Source organism: Megachile rotundata, chromosome 2 (genome assembly GCF_050947335.1).
Source record: "Megachile rotundata isolate GNS110a chromosome 2, iyMegRotu1, whole genome shotgun sequence".
Classification (NCBI taxonomy): Eukaryota; Metazoa; Arthropoda; class Insecta; order Hymenoptera; family Megachilidae; genus Megachile; species Megachile rotundata.
In genome coordinates, this window is record NC_134984.1 from 19,413,752 (window position 1) to 19,437,286 (window position 23,535).

General features: G+C 38.8%; 1 long non-coding RNA gene across 1 annotated transcript in view; it reads right to left on the minus strand.

Moving 5' to 3' along the window:
• Window positions 1-330: 330 nt before the first annotated feature.
• LOC105663593 (uncharacterized) overlaps window positions 331-23,535 on the minus strand; it is a 139,941-nt gene continuing 116,736 nt past the window's right edge. The window contains exon 3 of the long non-coding RNA XR_001097029.2: window positions 331-674. This is a non-coding gene — a long non-coding RNA (uncharacterized LOC105663593). The remainder of the gene's footprint in view (window positions 675-23,535) is intronic.

The window sequence follows — 23,535 nt, forward strand, 5'->3', positions numbered from 1 at the left end:
CAATTCTAATAATCTGTATAATCAAAGTCCACTGATAATGTACCTAACATTTTAACTTTGTTTAACTCCATGTTATACAAATAATTAATTAGCTGCGCATGATACAACTGTCCAAAAAATTGTAGTCGAAAGAGGTTAAGAAATACCTATTTAATATTATGATTATATATTATACATATACATCTTATATATACCTATTTAATGTTTCAGTACTTTTTATTTACATCTTATTTTATTTTTACATTTTTAATTCGAATGTCCTGTTGTTACATCTTTACCTCATCTTTGGACTTAATGTTAAAGGAGGGTGGTAAAATAATAAACAGATAATATTGTTCATCAAAGATGATGTTTATTGTGTACTAATCGTCATCATTGACTCCGTAATTCTTAGTCCGGTAATTTATTTGGGCTAGTTAACTCCACCCCATATTTTTACCGTGGAATCACCGTGATTTCTTTGCCAGGGTAATTTTCTGCTTCGCGTTCCGCTCGAAACGATGACGCCGTTTCGCCTCGTTTGCCTTCATTGTTTTTCCATGACGTGGGCACCTGCTGACCCACGCTTCTCACGGTAATCAACCGAGGAAATCCATGTTGAATTTTCATCCAGCAAACAAACTCGTTAACCGAACTTTTCCAGAAGACTTTTCGTCGATTTTATTCTCCGTCTCCTGCAATTTCACAGATAATTAAATTTTTATCGCTGAGATAACAGTTAATTACGGGGAATATACGTCGTTAATACGTTCGGTATTAGAAATTTAATTACATTTAATTTTCGCGTTAAAACCTTCAACGCGTAGGAATAAAACAAGTCATTTCTAAAAAGATATTAATTATCTCGTAAAATGTGCCATCTGCAGCATAAAACACTTGAACCTCTCCGACCGTCTCTTAATAAAAAAGAATAAAACATTGAATAATTCATAACCAGCGTGCGCGATAATTCTGTTTCCAAAACAAGCGTTCTCTCGACGGATATGCGGGCTTCGAGGGTGAATTCACCCCCACGGGTTGCAATTGACCAACGATCGAAACCCTGACGATCGAAGTGGATAACTAGCCTTATCTAGATGACGGTAATTAGGTGTATTGTAAGGAGACTCGTTACGTGTATAGAGGTTGAAACAATTAACCCTGTCGCGTGGGAGGAACGCGTATTAAATGAAATCGAATTGCAACTCCCTGAGCGGTCTAATCGACGTGATCATATCTGAACGCGTCTTCAACCCTTGCTCGTTTGTCTCCAGACGGTAGTTGAGGTAATTGAACTTCATTGGGGTGCTGAGGAAAATTCGTTTATTCTTTTAATTTGACTTTTATTGTAATATACAATTATTGTAATTTACTATTATTCTAATTTAACAGTTATTGTAATTTAAGTTATTGTAATTTACTATTATTCTAATTTAACAGTTACTGTAATTTACACAAATATTTTGTAGTTATTCACAAATGTATTTTAAGGAGCTTGAGTGTGAATTATAGTTGAGGTGATTGAACTTCATTGGGGTGCTGAGGAAAATTCGTTTATTCTTTTAATTTAACTTTTATTGTAATATACAATTATTGTAATTTAACTCTTATTGTAATATACTATTATTCTAATTTAACAGTTATTGTAATTTACACAAATATTTTGTAGTTATTCACAAATGTATTTTAAGGAGCTTGAGTGTGAATTATAGTTGAGGTGATTGAACTTCATTGGGGTGCTGAGGAAAATTCGTTTATTCTTTTAATTTAACTTTTATTGTAATACACAATTATTGTAATTTAAGGTATTGTAATTTACTATTATTCTAATTTAACAGTTATTATAATTTACACAAATATTTTGTTATTCACGAATGTATTTTAAGGAGCTTGAATTATAGTTGAAGTGATTGAACGTTCATTGGGGTTGCTGAGGAAAATTCGTTTACTCTGGTAACTTCATTTAACAGTTATTGTAATGTACTTAACAGTTATTGCAACTTAACAATTATTGTATTTTAATAATTATATATACACAAATATTTTGTAGTTATACTAAAAATTTTACTGAGCTAAAATTTTAAAGACCTTGATTGTGAATTTCTTAATATATTTGACAAGTAAATATAAGTAAAGGTGGTTGTATCTATTGGTCAACTTTGCAGATATTGCAGTTATCGAGAGTAGATTTCCTCGAACTCCAGTTTGGACTTTTTTAATATGCACATAATTTACGGTTGCAGAGGTTCTCGAGCAGTTCGCGGGTTAGAAGCGTGACCGAGGGCGTGGCGAGGCTTAATTACTGCTTAAACGGGAGTCCTCTCCGCCTACTAAAGTATAACCCATCATAATCCTCGAGGGCTCGCTGTCGACCCATTGCCCTCCATGGTATTATAGTTACGAAGGTTCGAGCCCGGTAAAGCAGGTTAGCCACTGGTAAATTACACGTTTGTTTTAAAGACTGACCCTTGCCTCTGCACCCGTGTGCCGATACGCTCTTAATTCATCATTTCGATCTGACTCTACCTCTGTATACCTAACTTTTTTGAAACGGTTGCATTTATGGAACATCATTTTTTTGTAGTTCCTCTTCTTGTTGTCTGGAGTACAAAATATTTTAACAAAATTTAATAATAATTATAATTGTTTATTTTAGTAATATTCGTTACTTGTAATAGTATATTTACTTTCATAAAAAAACTCGGTAACAAATATAATATAAATTAGAAGAATTACCTATCTTCAGTACTTAGATAATTTAACCTAACCTCAAATTTTCTTCCACTTCTGTTTAATTTACCTATGCATTGAATTTTTAAAAATTATCTTAACATTGCCATTTTTAAAATCACTATACCATCGTCCTTTACCCAAAGTCGTCAATAATTCAACGTTGTTTATAATTACTGAATTAATAAAAATTTTCAATCAAAAAATTAAATTTTAAAGTTCATGTTCTCCATGTAACTATAAATAAATTACGATAGAGAAAAATATATATAATGAATTATGAGTTCAGTGGTAAAGAAAGTAAGGTATCCACAGGTTCCACGAAACTATAGCTAGCTCACTCGCCGATAACAAATTTATAATTCATTCAACGCTCAGACCAACAAATTACTTGCGTCAACACACGGAGCACGCCAGGCAGAAGCTGGAACAGCGACGGGGCACGGGGGTGTCGGTTCGATCGTATAAATCTCACGTATTCGGCGGCGTGACGGCCTCTAACGATATATTCTGATATAATTAAAACAATAAATAAGATGGCGTCCTACCGCGAGCAACGGGGGTCGAACTCTAGCTACGTTTCTGCCCCCAACCTATATTTCTATCCTTTTCGCGACGTTCCGCTACACGATCTCGTTGCTGCTTTCCAGAAATTACTTTTGCAACCCCTGACCGATAGTTTTAACCTATCTTCAATTCTGGAGAGCTGGAATTCAATTCTTCAAAGCTGGAGTTCGTCATGCTTGCTGATTCTTTATGACAAGCTGGTATTGTGACTGTACTTCTTGTTTTTTGTAGTATTGCTAAATTGATTGTGTAAAATAAATTTGTTATATCAGTGGTTAAATTCTTTCCTGCTAATACGTTGTCAGGGATCGTAACTTGTTAAGAATTGCAGATAAAAATTTAAGAAAATTATATTTTAGATACATGAGGTATATGTAGCATTGCCAAATTGATTCTGTAAAATAAATTTGTTATATCATTGGTTAAATTCCTTCCTATTGATACATTGTCAGGGATCGTAACTTACTAAGAATGTAGATAAAAATTTTAGAAAGTCATATTTTAAATATATGAGGTATATGTAGCATTGGCAAATTGATTGTGTAAAATAAATATGTTATATCATTGGTTAAATTCTTTCTTGTTAATACATTGTCAGAAATTGTAAATTATTAAGAATGTAGATAAAAATTTAAGAAAATCATGTTTTAGATACATGAGGTATATGTAGCATTGGCAAATTGATTATGTAAAATAAAATTGTTACATCACTAGTTAAATTCTTTCCTGTTAATACGTTGTCAGGGATCATAATTTGTTAAGAATGCAGATAAAAATTTTAGAAAATCACATTTTAGATATACAGGGTGTCCGCGCCAAAGTGTTACACCTTAATATCTCATGAACTATTGATGTCACGAAAAAGTGCTTATATGGAAATTGCAGGGTAAAAGAGGCCCTATGTTTTGGCAGAAGCAAAATTTTTTTATTGTTATTAATGTAAAAGATATGATGGTGAAGTTTCGTTTTTTTAAATGGAACTATAATTTTTTCTCGATCAGGCGATAGTGCTTTTCAAGACGAATTCATCAAGGTTTTATGTACTTACCCGATTTTTATTAGTTTTCGAGATATAACGCTTAGAAATTTACTGATTTTCAGCAGTGACATCTCGGTTTGACGAGTAAGTCATAAAAACGTTCTTATTGTTACGGTAAGTGCCGCTGGTTTGACTCTGCCTGCCGAAACAGATAGGCGGGGTGTATGGTCAAAATGGCAGGTCCGAAGAGTAAGAAACGTGAAAAGTATTGTCCATTACGGTTTAAGTTTTCCGTATCGAAGATGATATTAATTGTAATTTGGAAGGTTGGGACATTTATTTAAATGTTTCAGTACAAAGTAGGTATAAAGACAATTTAACAAAAAATAATATGCAAAAAATTTATTCCACGTGCTTTCCGCTATTTGAAATACAAGTTTGTATACGTTTTACAAATTCGTTCTCGACGTTTTCCATAATTTCGCACGGGATATTTACGCATGCATTGTGTATTCTATTTTTCAAGTCAGTTATATTGTTAAATTGTCTTTATACCTACCTTGTACTGAAACATTTAAATAAATGTCCCAACCTTCCAAATTACAATTAATATCATCTTCGATACGGAAAACTTAAACCGTAATGGACAATACTTTTCACGTTTCTTACTCTTCGGACCTGCCATTTTGACCATACACCCCGCCTATCTGTTTCGGCAGGCAGAGTCAAACCAGCGGCACTTACCGTAACAATAAGAACGTTTTTATGACTTACTCGTCAAACCGAGATGTCACTGCTGAAAATCAGTAAATTTCTAAGCGTTATATCTCGAAAACTAATAAAAATCGGGTAAGTACATAAAACCTTGATGAATTCGTCTTGAAAAGCACTATCGCCTGATCGAGAAAAAATTATAGTTCCATTTAAAAAAACGAAACTTCACCATCATATCTTTTACATTAATAACAATAAAAAAATTTTGCTTCTGCCAAAACATAGGGCCTCTTTTACCCTGCAATTTCCATATAAGCACTTTTTCGTGACATCAATAGTTCATGAGATATTAAGGTGTAACACTTTGGCGCGGACACCCTGTATAAGGTATATGTAACGTGTCAAATTCATTTTTGAAGTGAAACTGTGTTAAACTTTAAAAAGACAGCAATAAGCAGGTGTCACACAAAATGGTGGCCATCGAGCACCTTACACAAGAGACGTATTAATTATTATTTACAATGATGTGATGATATATCTATAAAAATTAGAAAATCCATAAAATACTATCTGAAGCTACCAATTTTAACAGCAAATCCCTGCAACAAAATGGTGGCAATCGAGCACCTTTCACAAGAAACGTATTAATTATTATTTACAATGATGTGATGATATATCTATAAAAATAAGAAAATCCATAAAAGACTATCTGAAGCTACCAATTTTGAGAATAAATCCCTGCAACAAAATGGTGGCAATCGAGCACCTTACACAAGAAACGTATTAATTTTTATTTACAATGATGTGATGATATATCTATAAAAATAAGAAAATCCATAAAATACTACCTGAAGCTACCAATTTTGAGAATAAATCCCTGCAACAAAATGGTGGCAATCGAGCACCTTACACAAGAAACGTATTAATTTTTATTTACAATGATGTGATGATATATCTATAAAAATAAGAAAATCCATAAAATACTACCTGAAGCTACCAATTTTGAGAATAAATCCCTGCAACAAAATGGTGGCAATCGAGCACCTTACACAAGAAACGTATTAATTTTTATTTACATTGATGTGATGATATATCTATAAAAATAAGAAAATCCATAAAATACTATCTGAAGCTACCAATTTTGAGAATAAATCCCTGCAACAAAATGGTGGCAATCGAGCACCTTACACAAGAAACGTATTAATTTTTATTTACAATGATGTGATGATATATCTATAAAAATAAGAAAATCCATAAAATACTATCTGAAACAAATTCCCAATTTTGACAGCAAATCCCCGCAAGCATGTTACCTAAGGGTCATCCAACCTAATCTAACCTAACCACTACCTCTTCCTAAAATAAAAAGCAAAACAGAAAAAAGACAACGGCAGATGTAACACACGAACGCGTGTAGGGGCAGTAACAGGCTCCGTGTTCATTGAGTTTCAACCCCTTCGAGCTCCTTTTTCTTCCTGTTGCCGAGTCCCATTATTTTTCCAAGGAACCAGGCGGCGTCTGGGCGCGCGTCCACTGGAATGTCTGGTATTCCTGTTGGCTATCGAGCCACGGCGAAACAGTTGTCCTCTCGGTATCTCTTATAAAACGCGCGAATCGTGCGTCTTTTATCGTTCGACACGATGGAAGCTTGTCTAAGACATTTTTCTGTTAGCTATCGACTGTCGGTGCAAGTATGGAGTTCGGATAAGAAGATTTTTGGGATTCACCCAGGGAACGGACGATACTTTAGCTGTTCAGCACACGCGACCATGAAGATTCCTATCGGGTCATGATAAATTACTGTCCCTACATGGGACCCTTCGCCCCCTCGATCCAACAGTTCCTGCTCTTTCGTGTCCAGCGCCCTCCTGCACCCGGTTTCACCTTAATATTAATTTGCCCCTCCATTCACCATTTTTATTACTCGCATATCTTACTGCCAACTTATACTGTTGATCCGTTCAGGAGGAGGTGGTTCATAGGAGGAGGATATTGAAAATTTCAACTTTGATCTGCAGTTTATTTTTTGTGCGATGTGAGGATACTGAGGATGCTGGAAATCAGAGTAGAGTTGGAATTTTTTGACTGATTAATTATTTTGGAGTCGTGGGACTTTGGAATAAGGATTTATGGATTTCAAAATTTCTGTATACCTACATTGCTGTTTACATAAATACTTATATTGTTACACATATACATACATACATAGATATTTGTGCACCTAGATAGACCTCCACATCTCTGAATTCTCATATTTTCATATTCTTAGATCTTCAGATTCCTAAACCTCTAAATTCCTATATCAAATAAATCCATAGATTTCAATATTCCAATATTCCTACATTTTTACATCCCTAAAGAAGCTACTTAAACATATCCAAACAAAAATAATAACACTTTGCTCAAAGAATAACACAATGATTCCACCTAAAATTCCACTTAATTCCACTTAAATTTCTACCAAATTTTAAATCTAAAAAATTCATGCTACAAAAAAATTCTAGTGTAAGATCACTCCCTTGTTTGCTAAGCACATTCAATTTCAGCCCTTGGATATCGCAGAGATTCCTCGAATTCCCAAATCCTGTCCGTCAATGGGCAACGATAATATAACGGAGCATCGACATCACGGAATCAGCTTTTGTCGTATTTCCTCCGCCTTTGGATCAAGCTGGTTATATTAAATTCCACGATATGCTTGTCAGGGCGTGTCGGCCCGCGGCGTCGAAAACCCTTCGAGGACACCGCTGCCGCACGCCATGGGACACCGTTCTTCTCTCCACTACGTTGCTGGCTTATGGGGTGAAAAACAGAGACGGCCACGACGCCTAATAACTGCGTATTAGCTTTTGACGGTGACGCTTCAAAGAGATCCTGCGTGGCAGACCTCACTGACTGCTTTTGCAACTTCTGCGGAATTTCGTGTTTGCCGGGGGTTGATTAAAACTCTAGGGAGAAGTAATATGGATGATTGAGAAAGTTTAGAATATACATATTTTTCTGTTCGATTATGTTCTGCTTAATTTAAGAGTTCTCATTAAAATTGCAATAGTGTGCAGTATGTGACAAATGTAGTTTTCATTTATTATAGACAGGGAATGAATGAAAATGTATATGTTCAATTTAATCATCTGTTGTCGATAAAATATAGCAGTTTTAATACTTCAAGGTACTGTAGTCTTAATATTGCAAGGGTGGTATGAAACTAAGGTTTCTCTAGATTTCTATAATATGTGTTAACTATTGTAAACTATTGTCTAAACAGTCCAATATATCAAGGTTTTAATAGTCCAAGGTTGCAATATCTCAAGGGTCTAATACTCTAAGGCCCCAATATTCTAAGATACCAATATCTCAAGGTTCCAATACTCCAAGTTTCCAATATCTCAAAGTTCCAATACTCCAAGGTTCCAATATCCCAAGATCCCAATACTCCAAGGTTCCAATACTCCAAGGTGCCAATACTCCAAGGTCCCAATACCTCGAGGTTTCAATACTCCAAGGTCCCAATCTTCCAAAATCCTAATATCTCAAGGTTCCAATACTCTAAGGTTCCAATACTCCAAGGTCCCAATACTCCAAGGTTCCAATACTCCAAGGTCCCAATACCTCGAGGTTCCAATCTCCCAAAATCCCAATATCTCAAGGTTGCAATACTCCAAGTGTCCAATATCTCAAAGTTCCAATACTCCAAGGTTCCAATATCCCAAGATCCCCATATCTCAAGGTTCCAATACTTCAAGGTCCCAATCTTCCAAAATCCCAATATCTCAAGTTTCCAATACTCTAAGGTTCCAATACTCCAAGGTCCCAATACACCAAGGTACCAATACTCCAAGGTCCCAATACTTCAAGGTTCCAATACTCCAAGGTTCCAATACTCCAAGGTCCCAATATCTCAAAATTCCAAAACTCCAAAATCCCAATATCCCATATCCCACTAGTGAAAGAATGAAAATGTCGACGTTCAATCTACTCTACTGAATTATTTATAAGACCCAAAATAATCAACATAGTATCAACATAGTGTACAAAGTGTAGAAGGGTGAGCAACATCCTTCGCATATTGAAGTACACCAACGATTTACATTTTAATCAAGCTTCAAACCACTACACTCCGACGTTTCATCATTTAAAACCTAACTCTCTATTCACAATTTTCCCCAAAACCTTCGAAGAATCGTTACCTGCAAAAGGGCGTGTCCATCATCATGACCAAACAATTAATTATTGGAACCTCGATGACTGTTCAAAATTCACTGATCAACCCTCCTTTCTCTCGAGTCCCAGAGGGCAGTTTCGCCACCCCCTCTCGAACGTAGGTCACTCCGCGGGCGTGGCCAATTGTAAGAAATCGTGTAAAACGTTTACTCGAGAGACCACGATGCAAATTGTATCGATTGTTCGTGCACGGAAAAATTTGTCATCGAGCTTGTTCTCGTAGGCGTGGCTGGTCTGAGTCTTCCTCGTTGCTTCCCTCGTTTTGCATCCCGATGAAAAATAGCGATTCGCCCGGGAATATTCAGCAACAGGTAGCCAACCGATGCTTCCTACTGCATGGTCTTACACGACTTGATTTATGAATCAGAACGATGCAGATTTCCCTTCTTCCGGCTCTCTGTTTTCCTTGTTTCTCGGGGACTTAGTTTATCGTGTGATGGATGTGTTTTAAGGAATCTTGAAATCGAATCTCAGATATTGTTTAGAGAAAGGTTCTACTAAATTTGAATATTCAGTTCAACAGTCAGTTCATGAACTTACATAGTAAGTCTCACATAGTAAACTTACATAGGGTGTTTCAATTCATACATTTGTGCATTTTTATGGAGTAGAAGTTTAACCCTTAAATGCATGATTTTCTAATTTTACCAAAAGTTATCAACTAACAAAATACCTTGAAAGCGGTTGATTCAAATTAAAACGAATAGATGACGCTATTGTGTATTTGATTGGTGCGTTGCAGATATGCAACACTACTCATTGCAGGTTTCCTACATTTTGTAAATAATTAATAAGATTAAAACTGGTATGTTGCATTTATACAACTATATGCGTTTAAGGGTTAATTTAAGTTATGGATGTTTGGAGGAGTGTTGTAATTACCTATCATAGAATTATTTCGTCGTTATGACTTCTTTTGCTAATTCTATTTAAATTAGTATGAATTGATACTGGAGAAAGTTGTCCTTTGGTGGAGTTCTTCAGACTTCTTCAGTGAAGTAATTAGCTTATGCAAGGGGTTAGAGATATGGTTTCTTGTCCTCACCTTCCACTTCACAGGCAATATTCATACAAGAGTACCAATTTTGTTATACTCTACAGAGAAGCAGAATGGAATAAATTAAATAGAGCAGAACTCTATATAAGGGTTGAAAGCGAAACCACATGACACATCCTCCAAATGAAAAATTATCGTAAAAAGCATATTGTAAAAGTCCTACCACCCTATCTCTTTGAACTCCCACAAATAAAGAAGAAATTCCATAAATAAAACATCACCAAAATAAACGTAAAGTAGGGTCGGTCCTCAAAGTTGGTAACGGGTCGAGCACGTGCGCAGAAGTACGTTGAGAGGCGAAAACAGTCGTTGAGATTTCCATGGTGGCAAGAAATCGTTCTCTCCGCGGGTATCGAGCGCGAACGCAAAGAAAGCGAGCGCTCCTTTCAGCGACTGAAAAGAGGGTTGGCGCGCGAAGAAGGGGGATGCATCTCATCAATGGAACCTCCAGGCGCGTACCACGAGCGATTTCGTCAAAGTCGGCCCCATTCCGCGACTCTTAAAAGCTCTTTCTACCGATTGTTCCCGGTTGGAACAAAACGCAGGCACCTGCTCCCTCTGGGCATCGAATTACTCCCCTTGTCCCGTCACCAAAAGTCGAACACCTGAAATGTTCGCTGGGGGCAGAACGGACTTACATTGTCCGACATGAGAACGGAAGTGCAAATTATAGGCCCCGCGAGCCAAGATTTTTCTCACGATCAAGTCTGCGCGCCACGGGACTTTGGCGACTTCGTTTGTGCCCGCGAGAGAACCAATGAATGGCGTTTGCTTCTTCGGACGCGATGATGATCAGTTCTGGGATGACGGTTAACGGGAGAACCGTTGGAAATCTACGATTCAGGGCCTCGCTGTTGGACGCTGGAGAAACGACGATTTTTTAACGATCGGTGACTGCGTCTTTGGAGCTGCGATGAAGCGTGTACTTCGTGATGACTGCGTTAGAAAAGGTAATTATTTGTAATCTCTTTTTTGAAGTTATCGGAGTAAATCTTCAAAAGGGAGATCTTCAAACTTTTACATATTTGAGATTTTAAAAATTTGGAGTTTTAGAGTTTTGGGACTTTAATATATTAAGTAGAGGATCTTTGAGATGAAAGTGAGTGTAGATACAAAATATCTTCCCTCTTCGACAAAGTCCAATTGTCACCAATAATCGATGTACTATAACTTTGCTCTGAACCATGTGCACCTTCAATCTGCATAGATCTACATACATCTACATATCCAATTAGTTAAAGATAACACAACAAACTGTAAAGATTTTTGCAAACTTAAAGAGTTCAAACATAACCCAAAAATCCTGTGAAATGCAGAAGATTGAAGAAGTAAAGGTGCAAGAACTAAACAGTAGCCAGAAACGCAAGGTCTTAACAACTTTAAGATAGTGGCATAGCGTTCGATCACGAAGGAGAACAATCACCAGGGTAAAGTATTTATGCGACGAGGGCTACTCGAACAAAGAATGCTTCATTTCTTCGAGCCCTATTGTCCTAGATCCTATTAGGCCACTCTATTGAAATTCCCTTAAACATCTGCTCTTTGCTAACCCTCGAGTATTCTTGTTCTACATTCTTGTTAATTATTGGGTATCAACAAAACACTTGTAACAATAATTTTGGGACACCCACATAGGGATGAGGTGATCAAGCTTTTAACACTTGGTGTACAAATTTTTTACATATTTCTTTCGATCCTTTAATTAATAAGATAAGGAATAAAATAAGGAATAAGGCAAGGAATGAGGTAAGAAATAAAGTAAGGAATAAGGTAAGATAATTAAGATAATTGATACTTGTTAATGATAACAAGGTAAAAGATTTGACTATAATTTCTCCGACACAGATTTTAAATACCTGGTAAAATAAAATCATCACTATTCCTACATTCAATCAAAAAAGTTTAGTTATACTTATTCCAACCTCACACTGCTTGAGAATTTTACTAAAAAAAAGTGAAGAAGTATTAAATCGGAACAAGTAGATCGCAAGAAAGGGGTCGAAGTTGTCGTTGGCCAAACGTGTTGAAGGATAATCAATGAGAGTGGACGATAATGTCCGGCCGGCTAAGATGGCGTTGAGACAAGAAAACTACTCGGTGTAACGACCGTTAAAAAGGAAAAAAGGAAGCGACTGGGAGCAGCTGAGCTTCCGATTGGCTGGCGAACCGTTGGGCGGGAACTCGACAATCGACTTTTACAGTCTCTTGCTCTTTCACCCGTGCCACGAGGAACACGGCAAGGATGAACTAACTGGATCTGCCGATCCGACCTATCGAACGTCATCGTCTTTTACTTTTTGTTTAGTGAAACCGAAACTGTTTTAGAGCAGATGGACAGGTGAGTAGACGCTCCAGGATTTAGAGCTGAGGAAATATTGGGTTGATGAGGAGATATAGGAGATTTAATACTTCAAGGTTTTGGTATTGTAGTCTTAATAGTGGAAGGGTTTTAATATTTTGAGGTTTTAGTACTACAAGGTTTCAATATTTCAAGGTTCCAATACTCCATGGTCCCAATATCTCAAGGTTCCAATACTTCAAAGTTCCAACACTCCGAGGTCTTAATATCTCAAAGTTCCAATACTCCAAGGTTCCAACACTCCGAGGTTCCAACACTCCAAGGTTCCAACACTCCGAGGTCCCAATATCTCAAGGTTCCAATACTCCTAGGTTCCAACACTTCAAGGTTCCAACACTCCGAGGTTCCAACACTCCGAGGTCCCAATATCTCAAGGTTCCAATACTCCTAGCTTCCAACACCCCGAGGTTCCAACACTCCAAGTTTCCAACACCCCGAGGTTCCAACACTTCAAGGTTCCAACACTCCGAGGTCCCAATATTTCAAGGTTCCAATACTCCTAGGTTCCAACACTCCAAGTTTCCAACACCCCGAGGTTCCAACACTCCAAGGTTCCAACACTCCGAGGTCCCAATATTTCAAGGTTCCAATTCTCCACGGTTCCAACACTGCGAGGTCCCAATATCTCAAGGTTCCAATACTCCAAGGTTCCAACACCCCAAGGTTCCAACATTCCGAGGTTCCAACACTCCGAGGTCCCCATATCTCAAGGTTCCAATACTCCAAGGTTTCAACACTCCGAGGTCCCCATATCTCAAGGTTCCAATACTCCAAGGTTCCAACACTCCAAGGTCCCAACATCCCAAGGTTCCAATACTCCAAAGTCCCAATATTCCAAGGTCCCATATCTCAGGATACCAATATCCCAAAGATCCAATGTCTCGAATTTCCATTACCCCGAAATCCCAATTTCCTTAGGTTCAACATCCACACCCCACATCTCCCACATCCAAACTCTCCACATCCTCACATCCCCATATCTCCCACATCCCCACATCTTCCACGTCTCTCACATCCTTACATCTCGCACATCCCCACATCTCAACATCCCAACCCTCCAAATCCAAAACACCTCCAAACTTCCAAAATTCCCAAATCTCTCAAACTCCATACTCCTCAATTATCCAACAGATCCAATAATATAAAAAGTGGAACCCCGTTCAGTGGCACGTTTCTCGCTAACCGCGTACACCGAGTCACCGACCTATTACACAACTCGTATCGGCGTGTTCGGCATCGTCCGCGTTGTCCCGTTTCGTTCTTTCGTTGGCTGTCGGCAAGTCCTTCTTAAAGAGGCGGCCGCATCCTCAGCGTGCCAAGTCACGCCTCCCGTGGTGCTTGTTGTCATTGTCGGTACCTGCAATCACGCAATGATCACGCACACGCGAGTAACAGATCGCGCGGGTACCGGGAACACCGACGAGATCGATCCTTTTCGGGACCCGGGCAATCAAAGGAGCCGAAAGTGGACCATGATCTTCTGGTGAATCGTCGCGACGAATCGCCCTCGTCGATGACGTGTTGCTTCTTCGGGGTGGTTCTCTTAAGGATCATTGACTGACTACAAAGTTGAGTTCTGAGGGCGTTGGCAGGTGAGGGGGTTCTAATTTTGGTACGATGACGCGAAACATGTTTTTCGATTGTCAGCGGTGGAAGATGGTCCTTTATTAAACTTATGATGCATGGTTATTTTAAAAAGTTGACAAGTAAATGAACAAGTTATAGGACATAAATTGTTGTATACATTAAGAATGTTTATGTTATATCAATTTGGTATTAAAAACTCGAGTAACGTTGGTTATAGAGGAAGTCGTCATGAGTGCGTCAGGAGTGCGTCATAAGTACATCATGACTGCGTCATGAATGCGTCAAGAGTATGTCACGATTGCGTCATGAGTACGTCACGAATGTGTCATGAGTGCGTCATGAGTGCATCACGTATGCGCCATGAGTGCGTCACGAGTGTGTCAGACTCGTCAAAATAATGCAAGAGGGACAATTAAACATTAAGGACTGTAAAATTTCATGCATCGTGCTCAAACATCATAAACAACGTTGCAAACAGATAAATTTTCATACCAGATAAAAATACACCAATTGTAATATACAGTTACCACATAATTTTCAATCTATCATAACACGGTTTATACCTAAATTTTCATTGTCGATGACAAACCAATTATCATAAAATTCATTTACCACAGTCTCATAATTTTTCTACCTCACCGACACTAAAAACGGTAATCAACGCAATATTATCGCACTCAAAGATTTATAACCCTTTTTTGCGCAATGTTTGCAAAAAGTAGCGAAGAATTTATGGGCAGCTTTATTGCCTCCCGACTGCGTTCTCTCGTTGAAGCTAGACAAACGTGGGAGGAAGAGCAGAGCGAAACGGTAAATCGCCATTGAACTCGCTGCAACTGTCTCTTCTACAACAATAACGTTGGATGTACGATGCAATAAATAGGAAATGTTGGTTTTTAGTAACACCGAATGTTGCAAACTCGAAAATACGAGGGGAAATATATGGCAGCGGTATTGTTTCTGAGGAAAGAAGTAACGGACGCTATAAATACTGGGTGAGGTTAGAAACACCTGAATATCTTGGCTGCTGTTGCTGATAGAAAAAATATCATATAATCAGAGGCAAAAATTATTTGGTATCGAGGGACTGATTATCCCATGAAAATAATTTAATTTGAGGTAATGGTTGAGCTTGGTGCAAGTTTTTTTATCACTTATAGGAACCAAGATATTCAGATGATTAATATGGTGACCACATTCAGGTGGGGTTTTAAGTACCCCACGTTCTTTCAGATAATTTCATATATTGTCTTCAAGGACCTCTTTCTTGCTTTAAATAAATCATAAACTTAACAACAAACCATAACCATAAACAACTCGAAGTCGATCCAAATAATTGTGGTTAGGTTAGGTTGGTATGTGGTCTGTTTTTTCTCCTATCAGCAGCCAAGTAATTCTGGTGACCTGTTTTAACCTCACCTATATTCTTGCAGATAACTTCATGCATAAACTTCATAATTTTAAATCCTACATAATTTTGGTTTCATTTTTTTCCTGTCACCAATAGTCAAATTATTCAGGTGACCCTTAAGTGCTTCACTCTATATATTTTTATATTTTCTCGATCTTGTGATCATACAAAATGTGAGGAATGTGTTCATTGTTCAATTGAGCGGCGCGTTTGTGATCCTCATTAGTCGAAGACCGAATCAATGGCTATAGGAGTTTTATACCTTCGAGGGAGAACGATGAGAAAAAGGAGGACGAGTCGCGGGTAGGAGCGTATCAATTCTATCGACGCATTGTTGGTCGACGAATGAGCAGATGAGTTTCGCTCAAAGATGCTTTTAGTCATTGTGGTCGGATCCATTCGGCTCGAAATGGACCGGCCACGATCAATTCGACCTTAGATATTTGGGCGCGTGGGGTTTGTTCTCCCTTTTTTCGATTACTTCGATCGATTTGGGAGGAAAACGCATCACGTTTATTGCCGGTGACTCGCCATAAATGTTACTATAAATATGAAATTAAACAGAAAATACACCTATAAATAAATTGATAATTACGTTCCTACGTTCGTACAGGTTCTGAAATATTTTTTAAAAAATAAAACATCACCTGTAACTAAGTAAGTAAGTATTGTATCAATTTGAAGGTTAGACTTTATAGAAACTCTTTGATGAATCATTTCAAATAATCTGAAATCTTAAAGAGAACTTCTATAAAATTTTTATGTAAACTAACTGATTTGTTGTACACTAAATAACTTCATTTTCTAATAATATGTAATAATATGATGCTGTACAATGGTGTACATTACGAGCACCACAAAAGGTACATGTTTACCATAATGTACGAACCGCCATCTTGTGTTAAGAACAGTACCACAGTCATGTTCAGTGCATTCACATCAAACTTCCAACTTCAAATAAACATAAGTGTGCTTTTCAGGTACTTCAATATTATCAAATCTAACTATATTTCCAAATAGACGACATTACTCCAGTAATATGAACAGCCAACATGACAGAATCCACAATAAAAATCCAAACCAAAGGAGGCTCGTAAACCAAGATAATCAAGAAGAGCGTATCCAACCGACTGAGAAATATGCATCGCAAATCAACGTGACAGACAATACGTCCTCTGGGAAAAGGACATCCTAAAGTTTTCTGTCCTGACAAGAGACTCGGCAAGAAACGCAAAAGATTTGATCGTTTCTAAGCAACCCCACTAAGAACCTTGCATCAGGAATAAGTATATTGTTGAGCAATTGCAACGTGTGCAAGAGGAATTGCGAAGTAAATGACAATCTAAAGATGTCCTACATCGTGACGACAATGAAGGACCACGTGCGGCGATAAGTAAGCACGGGTGCAAAAATATTGAGTTAATACCGAATTGCTAGTTTATTCGTGTTTGCTAAATATACCATGAATTTATGAAAATTATAGCTGTTTTTAAGAGGTGGAGTGTGAGGTGATGGGTTGATTTATGGGGGAAGGGTGATTTGAGGATTTGGGGACTTGGGAATTTGGGAATTTGGGAATTTGGGGATTTGAGAATTTGGGAAATTGGGAATTTGGGGATTTGGGGATTTGAGAATTCGGGAATTTGGGAATTTGAGAATTTGGGAATTTGGGGATTTGGGGATTTGGGAATTTGAGAATATGGGAATTTGGGAATTTGGGGATTTGGGAATTGGGGAATTTAGAAATTTGGGAATTTGGGGATTTGGGGATTTGGGGATTTGGGAATTTGAGAATATGGGAATTTGGGAATTTGGGGATTTGGGAATTGGGGAATTTAGAAATTTGGGAATTCAGGAATTTGGGGATTTGGGGATTTGGGAATTAGAGAATTTGGGGATTTGGGGATTTGGGAATTGGGGAATTTGGGGATTTAGAAAATTGAGAAATTAGAAATTTAGGGATCTAGAAATTTGACAATTCCAGAAATAGGGATTTGGGAATTTGCGAATTGGAAACTTGAGAAATTTGGAAATTTGAAACTTCAGAAAATGTAGGAATTTGCAAAGTTAGAAATCCACGACTCCAACTTGAAAATTTAAGAATTCCAAAATTTGAGAACTCTCAAACTCTCGAACTCTCGAAATTAAAAACTTGCCAACCTAAGAATTAAAAAATACCAAAACTGAAAATCCAACACCGCATTACCGAGCAAAGCTCCCTCAGTAATCTAATCCCCATCTCCCAGCAGCAGGAATCTGAAGTGCCTGCGACGTGGCACGAGTGGCAAGTGTTGTCGGCAGTTTACCAAGTTTTTCTCGACTTGCACGCGCTATTTCGCGCGTGCTGTACGCGAGCGAGCGCGTGAAGGAGTCCTGAAGCGTTGCGAAACATCTGGCCTCGTACTCGAGGCAGAGTCGAGATTCCTCTCGAGCGAAGTGGTACTCGACGCGAGCGTGCCGTCGAAATATAAAGCGTTTCCGCGCTTTTGAGCTTCGTCGCGCGCGCGAACTTGACGACGCGGAAGATCGTAGTCGGCCTTCCGTTGTTCGACGCTTCTCGAGCGTTCATTTTGTTCCGCCTCGTCCGTCTCAAGATGCCTAATAAACGTTTTCGTGTGCTATTCATTCGTCTCGCGTCTGCAAACATCGTGCTGCGGAGATTTAATTAATTCTTCAATGTTGCACAAAAATTCTATTTCAACAAATACTAAGTCGTCTATTAAGTATCAAATATCAAGTAGTATCTACTGAGTATTATAGCAAGTAATATGTAGTGAAGTTTAGTCTCTTATGTCACACAATTTTATTTGGAATTACTTGTGCATCCTCAATGAAAAGTGATCTTGAACACATTGTACTATGACTTCTTTTGTCAAGTCACTCAGAACCAATCACAGGTACAATATTAAAACAAGTTAAAAGTCAAAAAAAGTTAAATTTTATATCAGTTTGGTATTATACAACCGATCATGCAAACTATAATTGCTCTCAGCATATTAAAAATTCGAGGAAAATTGATCAAAGCTTAAGTGCGTCACGACTGCGTCACGAATCAGACTCGTAAAAATAGTGAAGGGTTTAAACGCACATATCAGAGGAAGATCCATAGAAAATTATTAAAATTGCTCAACTACTTAAAATGCATCACATCAGAGTTCGAAAAAGCTTCCTATAAAATTTGTAAGGCAAAAATCTCATGGGACGTTTTCATGTACCGAAATATCGAAACGGTCCCTGCGGTAAGAAGAAATAGGTACCATAAACGGCAGACTTCTCTTTAGTTTTTGTTCGATCGACGGCACGCGATAGCTACTTACTTATATTCGGTACGATCGAATTGGTCGATTTGACGAAGGCAGTAGATGGAGACGAGGGTAAGTTACGGAATCGTGCACGTGGGGGGTAGACCGGACGACATACGGAGAACACCGTGTCCCACATACTCTCTGTGCGTCCCATTGCACAGTGGCCGACACCGGGTGCCCCCATTGGTTCTCCATAGTGGATAAAAGCGAGATGGGGGGTCCTTTGGCTCCCTTACTTTATTCCAGCCGCGCTAGGGGGGCCCCAGACTCTGGGCGGGAACACGAGTGCTAAAAGCGTAATGATCGCTAAACGAAACCTCCCTGACTTCTGAGCCACGATTCAGGAGAGTCGAGTTTCTGGCCAATGCTACCGCTCTACGGAGTAACCCCTAATTAATCGGAAGCCCGGCGAGGGTGGAGCTGCGAAGGCGAGCCGGGAAACTCGCCATTTTGTCGGGAGTTCTACAACTTCCACGTTCGTTTACGCTACTGATCTTCCTTTATAACCACTCTACTTTGATTAGATTAACTTTATTTTTATTTAACTTTCATATTTTAGACTTTGAAATTAAACAGGTTCAACAGTTTGTCTTTTGTCTTCAATTGCGCAATGAATTTGTATAGCCCACTATCTATTGTATAAGTTTTCAAGGTGTTTTATAAGGTAGTCCATAAAGTTTCTAGGTTTTCAAGATTACTCTCAAGGTATCAACGTCGTTAGTTTTAAAAACAGTACAGAAGATGCAAATGTGTTCAAAAATACTTGAAAGATGTTAATTGTCATAAAATAACACATCTACTGTTCCAAGTGTTTACCTAATTACTTACCTAATATTACAACATTAACTATGTGCACCTACAGTAATACCACAAGATCGTTCAACTAAGAGCACACGATTTCGGTTTGAACCTCCCTTAGGCAATATACTTTCATCTGTAGTGGATCCTGCCGGAAGTTCTCTGACATTTGGTCAGCAGCAGTCGGTTGGTTTTTGGTGGCCAAGAAACACCGTCGAGATTTTCTGTTCGATCGGCTTAGAACAACCAGGTGGCCCCGGGCGGCAGTTGTTTTTTTTCGAGCAACGATCGCAAAGCGAAAAAGGGGGGAAATGAAGGGAAATAAAAAAAAGAGAGCGCTCGGAGAGACGAAATCATCGAGTCGGCTGTTAAAATTATAGAGCGAAACCGGGCGTCGCGATGCCTCCCAGGGTGACGGGCCATTCAATCGCGAGGAACCCCCGCGAGGTACCGCGACAATGGCACCCGCCACGAGCCCCCCACCTCCTCCATGGCCACCGTGTACCCCGTTCGCGGGGGGTCTTCTCTCTCCGCTACTGGTCATTTGATTGACGCTCTCGTTTCTGTCTGGATTTTTGCGTTTCCTGCACGTTCTACCGTACAGCGTTATCGAGAACGTGCTAGACGTTGCGTTCAACCCCCTCGCTTATATTATATGGCCTCTCTACAACATCCTTCGCATTTGTAATCCCACAGAAATATATTGGGAACATCTTTTTATAAACTCAAGAACTATTTCTCAAAAATTTGCTTCTCATAAAAAAATCAAGGTTATGAATTTTTAAGGTTATTAATTTTCAAGGTTATGAATTTTACTTGATAAGTGTTTTTAACTCGACAAGGTTGTGCTTGATGACAGATTCAATCTGTTACAACCTGCCATCATAGTGATATTAAAAACCTACCCCTGATTTTCTATTGAAGAATTATATTTTCAAACAAATTTTCTATGAAGAATTTTTCAGTTCGCAGAGAAACAAGTTGCAAAAATTTTTCTTTTATTATAGAAGAGACTTTGGCGCTTCTTTAAAAGATGAATTTTCCGTTGAAGACACACAGACGTTAGTAATCGAAATGGGATTCGAAGGCATCATTTTCCAGATCGCCGACGAAATTACAGAGAACAGAGCAAACTCGAGACGCGGGGTAAAAGCATTGAACAACGCGAACCCTCGTAAGCAACCGCGACAATGAACTCTCGTTCGCGGGGGGTCTTTTCTGTACACCACCGGGATTCACTTGGCATTGGCACACGCATACGTGCGAAATTCGACTTGGTGCTCACGGTCGACACGCGTGCCACCCCGAAAAACGTCGCACACGATAAAGCTACCAGTCTCGTGCAAGCTGGATCGTTTGTTCTCCGACCTGGCGTGTTCGTCGAGCCGTTTTCAGCTGAGTCCAAAGCCTTCTACCGAATCATTATTTCTTGGGACTGCTCTCTCGAATTGGCTCCATCTTAATTTTATTACATATAGTCAGTTCTCTGTCGGTTTGTTTAGGTAGGAGTCGAGTTGTGAAACGTAATTGAGAAATCGTTGTGGGTTCTTAAGTTAGAGTAAATTTAAACATATTTAACCTTCATTTACTATTTCCACTAGGAATCAGGAGTGAAGCTAACAACCCTCTAGGTGAAATTATAATTATAAGAATCAGTGAAAATATTAAGGTACAAATAAGTCCTGAACTTCCCAAATTTCAAATCTCTATTTGAAAAGTAAATTTCAAGATGAATCCACAAGGAAAAGGATTGATAAAAACGCGTCGTGAGTTTGTATGGTTTTAAATAAAGAAGGGGTTTTCACGGTGGTGGAGTTTTTCGGTAATTGAGAAATCGAGAAAGGATGGGACGCGGCAGATCGGGGTGAAAGATAGCCATTGTTTGACCGCACGCGGCGTACTCGTAATCCCAAACAAATTTGCGGATTACACTCGCAGCATGAATTATTTAATCTCAGCACGGACTCATTGGTTTAGTTAGTGACCCGTGGGGTTTTACAGAAGAGATCGCACACGCCCGCTCACCATGATTTCATCCAGGCCCTGTCTCTTTCGACCCTTTCCGCTCCTCGACTTCCCCTGTTCTTCGCTCGCTTCATCTCGACAATGACTTCGACCTTATTCCTTAAATTTTACTATTTTGTCATTACGTGACCACTTGGAATATTTGTACAATATACCTAACTTAAATATTTAATATAATATCGTAATAACATTATGTGTGAAATACTTGTAAATTGTATTATACATAAAATATCAGCCAACGATTTATTTGTATTATTTGTCTAAAAAATTTTCAAAAAATCCGACTTCTCGGATGATGGTTCCTTTTATCTGTCTTTAAAAAATTTCAAACACGCCATACGTTTAAACAATTTTAAAAGAAGCACGTTGTTGGAGTCGTCGATGTTCCCGGTACTGGTCGTTCGTTTTGTAGGGGCCAGCCATTACTCGTGAGGGACGTACGCGATGCCTAGCCATTAAATTTTCGCCCCACATAATACGCGGGTCGATCATAAAATTCTGCGAAAAAAAGAGAGGCAGGGGTTGTTATTTACAGCGCGAGCAGCCGCGAATCAAGATGTAAGCGTGGGCGATACGACGAGACACCGTCGCCGGAAAGGGGGCGAAAAATGTCCCCGGGGCCGAGGCGAGTTCCTGTCTCTTTTATATGTCCCTCGGACCTGTGAACATCTTGTCCCTCTATAACGCAGATCATTTCGATCCTGCCAGATGCTTTGCAGTCCTTTTCCTTCGCGGATCGATGACGTTTTTATCGAAGATTATAGATGTGTTTGAACGATACGAATTTCACGCTTCTGAATTTTACACGAGACTCGGAATTTGCAAATCTCGGAATTTATAGAAGAAAAATTTCGAGTACATTTAAGAAATAAATTGACACAGGCTCAATTTCATTCCGGTGCTTAAAAATGCAAAAGGACGAAGAAGTCCAACGACAAGCTGTTTCTCTGACCACGCCACACCTCCGTGGCGAGGAAATAAAAAACGCAGGTTCACGGGACGAGTTATCAATGAACGAGATAAGGATCATCGATGAAGCATCAGGAGACACATAGCGAGTCCCGAGTGTCCCGAGAGAAACTTCCCCTCCCGCCTGATCGCCGCCGTCTAGACATTCTAAATTTGAATAATATTTTTATGAATGAGTGGACGCGCCATAAATCCCCGCTTGAATACTGTGGGACCGGCATAAGGATGCCCATACACGCACTCACGGAACGAACAGGATCGAGATGCTCGAAAGAGAGAGAGAGAGGAGAGCAGGGGGATGAACGGCGTTTATTAATGCCTCGGGATTAAATCCTCCTGGATCGAGCGTGTAACGGAATGACAAACAATGCTACGATAATCGAATGGATGGAATTTGTGAAATGGAATCGATGAACACCTCTGATTGTTAATCGGCTCACTGGTGGTGGGGGTGATTGGATCGTTTAATTGCTTTCCGATTGAATCGCTTCGAATTTTTAATTGGAGGTCTTTTCATGCACTGATTTTTATTTAAATACAGTATTTCGCTATTTTATTTTGCTATTTCACTATTTTATTAATTTAATATTTTACCATTTTATTATTCTATGTCCACCACTTTATGTCACAGAAATCCATCGAATAAACTTGAAAAAAAATATTCAGGACCGTCATAATGATAGATTCAAAGTGGACCCACGTGCTCTATGTTCACCCTACAAAGGTGGATCTCCGTGACCCCGTGACTAATAGGCTTATTATTTTATATCGCCTCGCATTTGTTAGCGATATATGCCAGTCTCGCGGGTCCGACGTGTTCCTCTCCCTAATGCG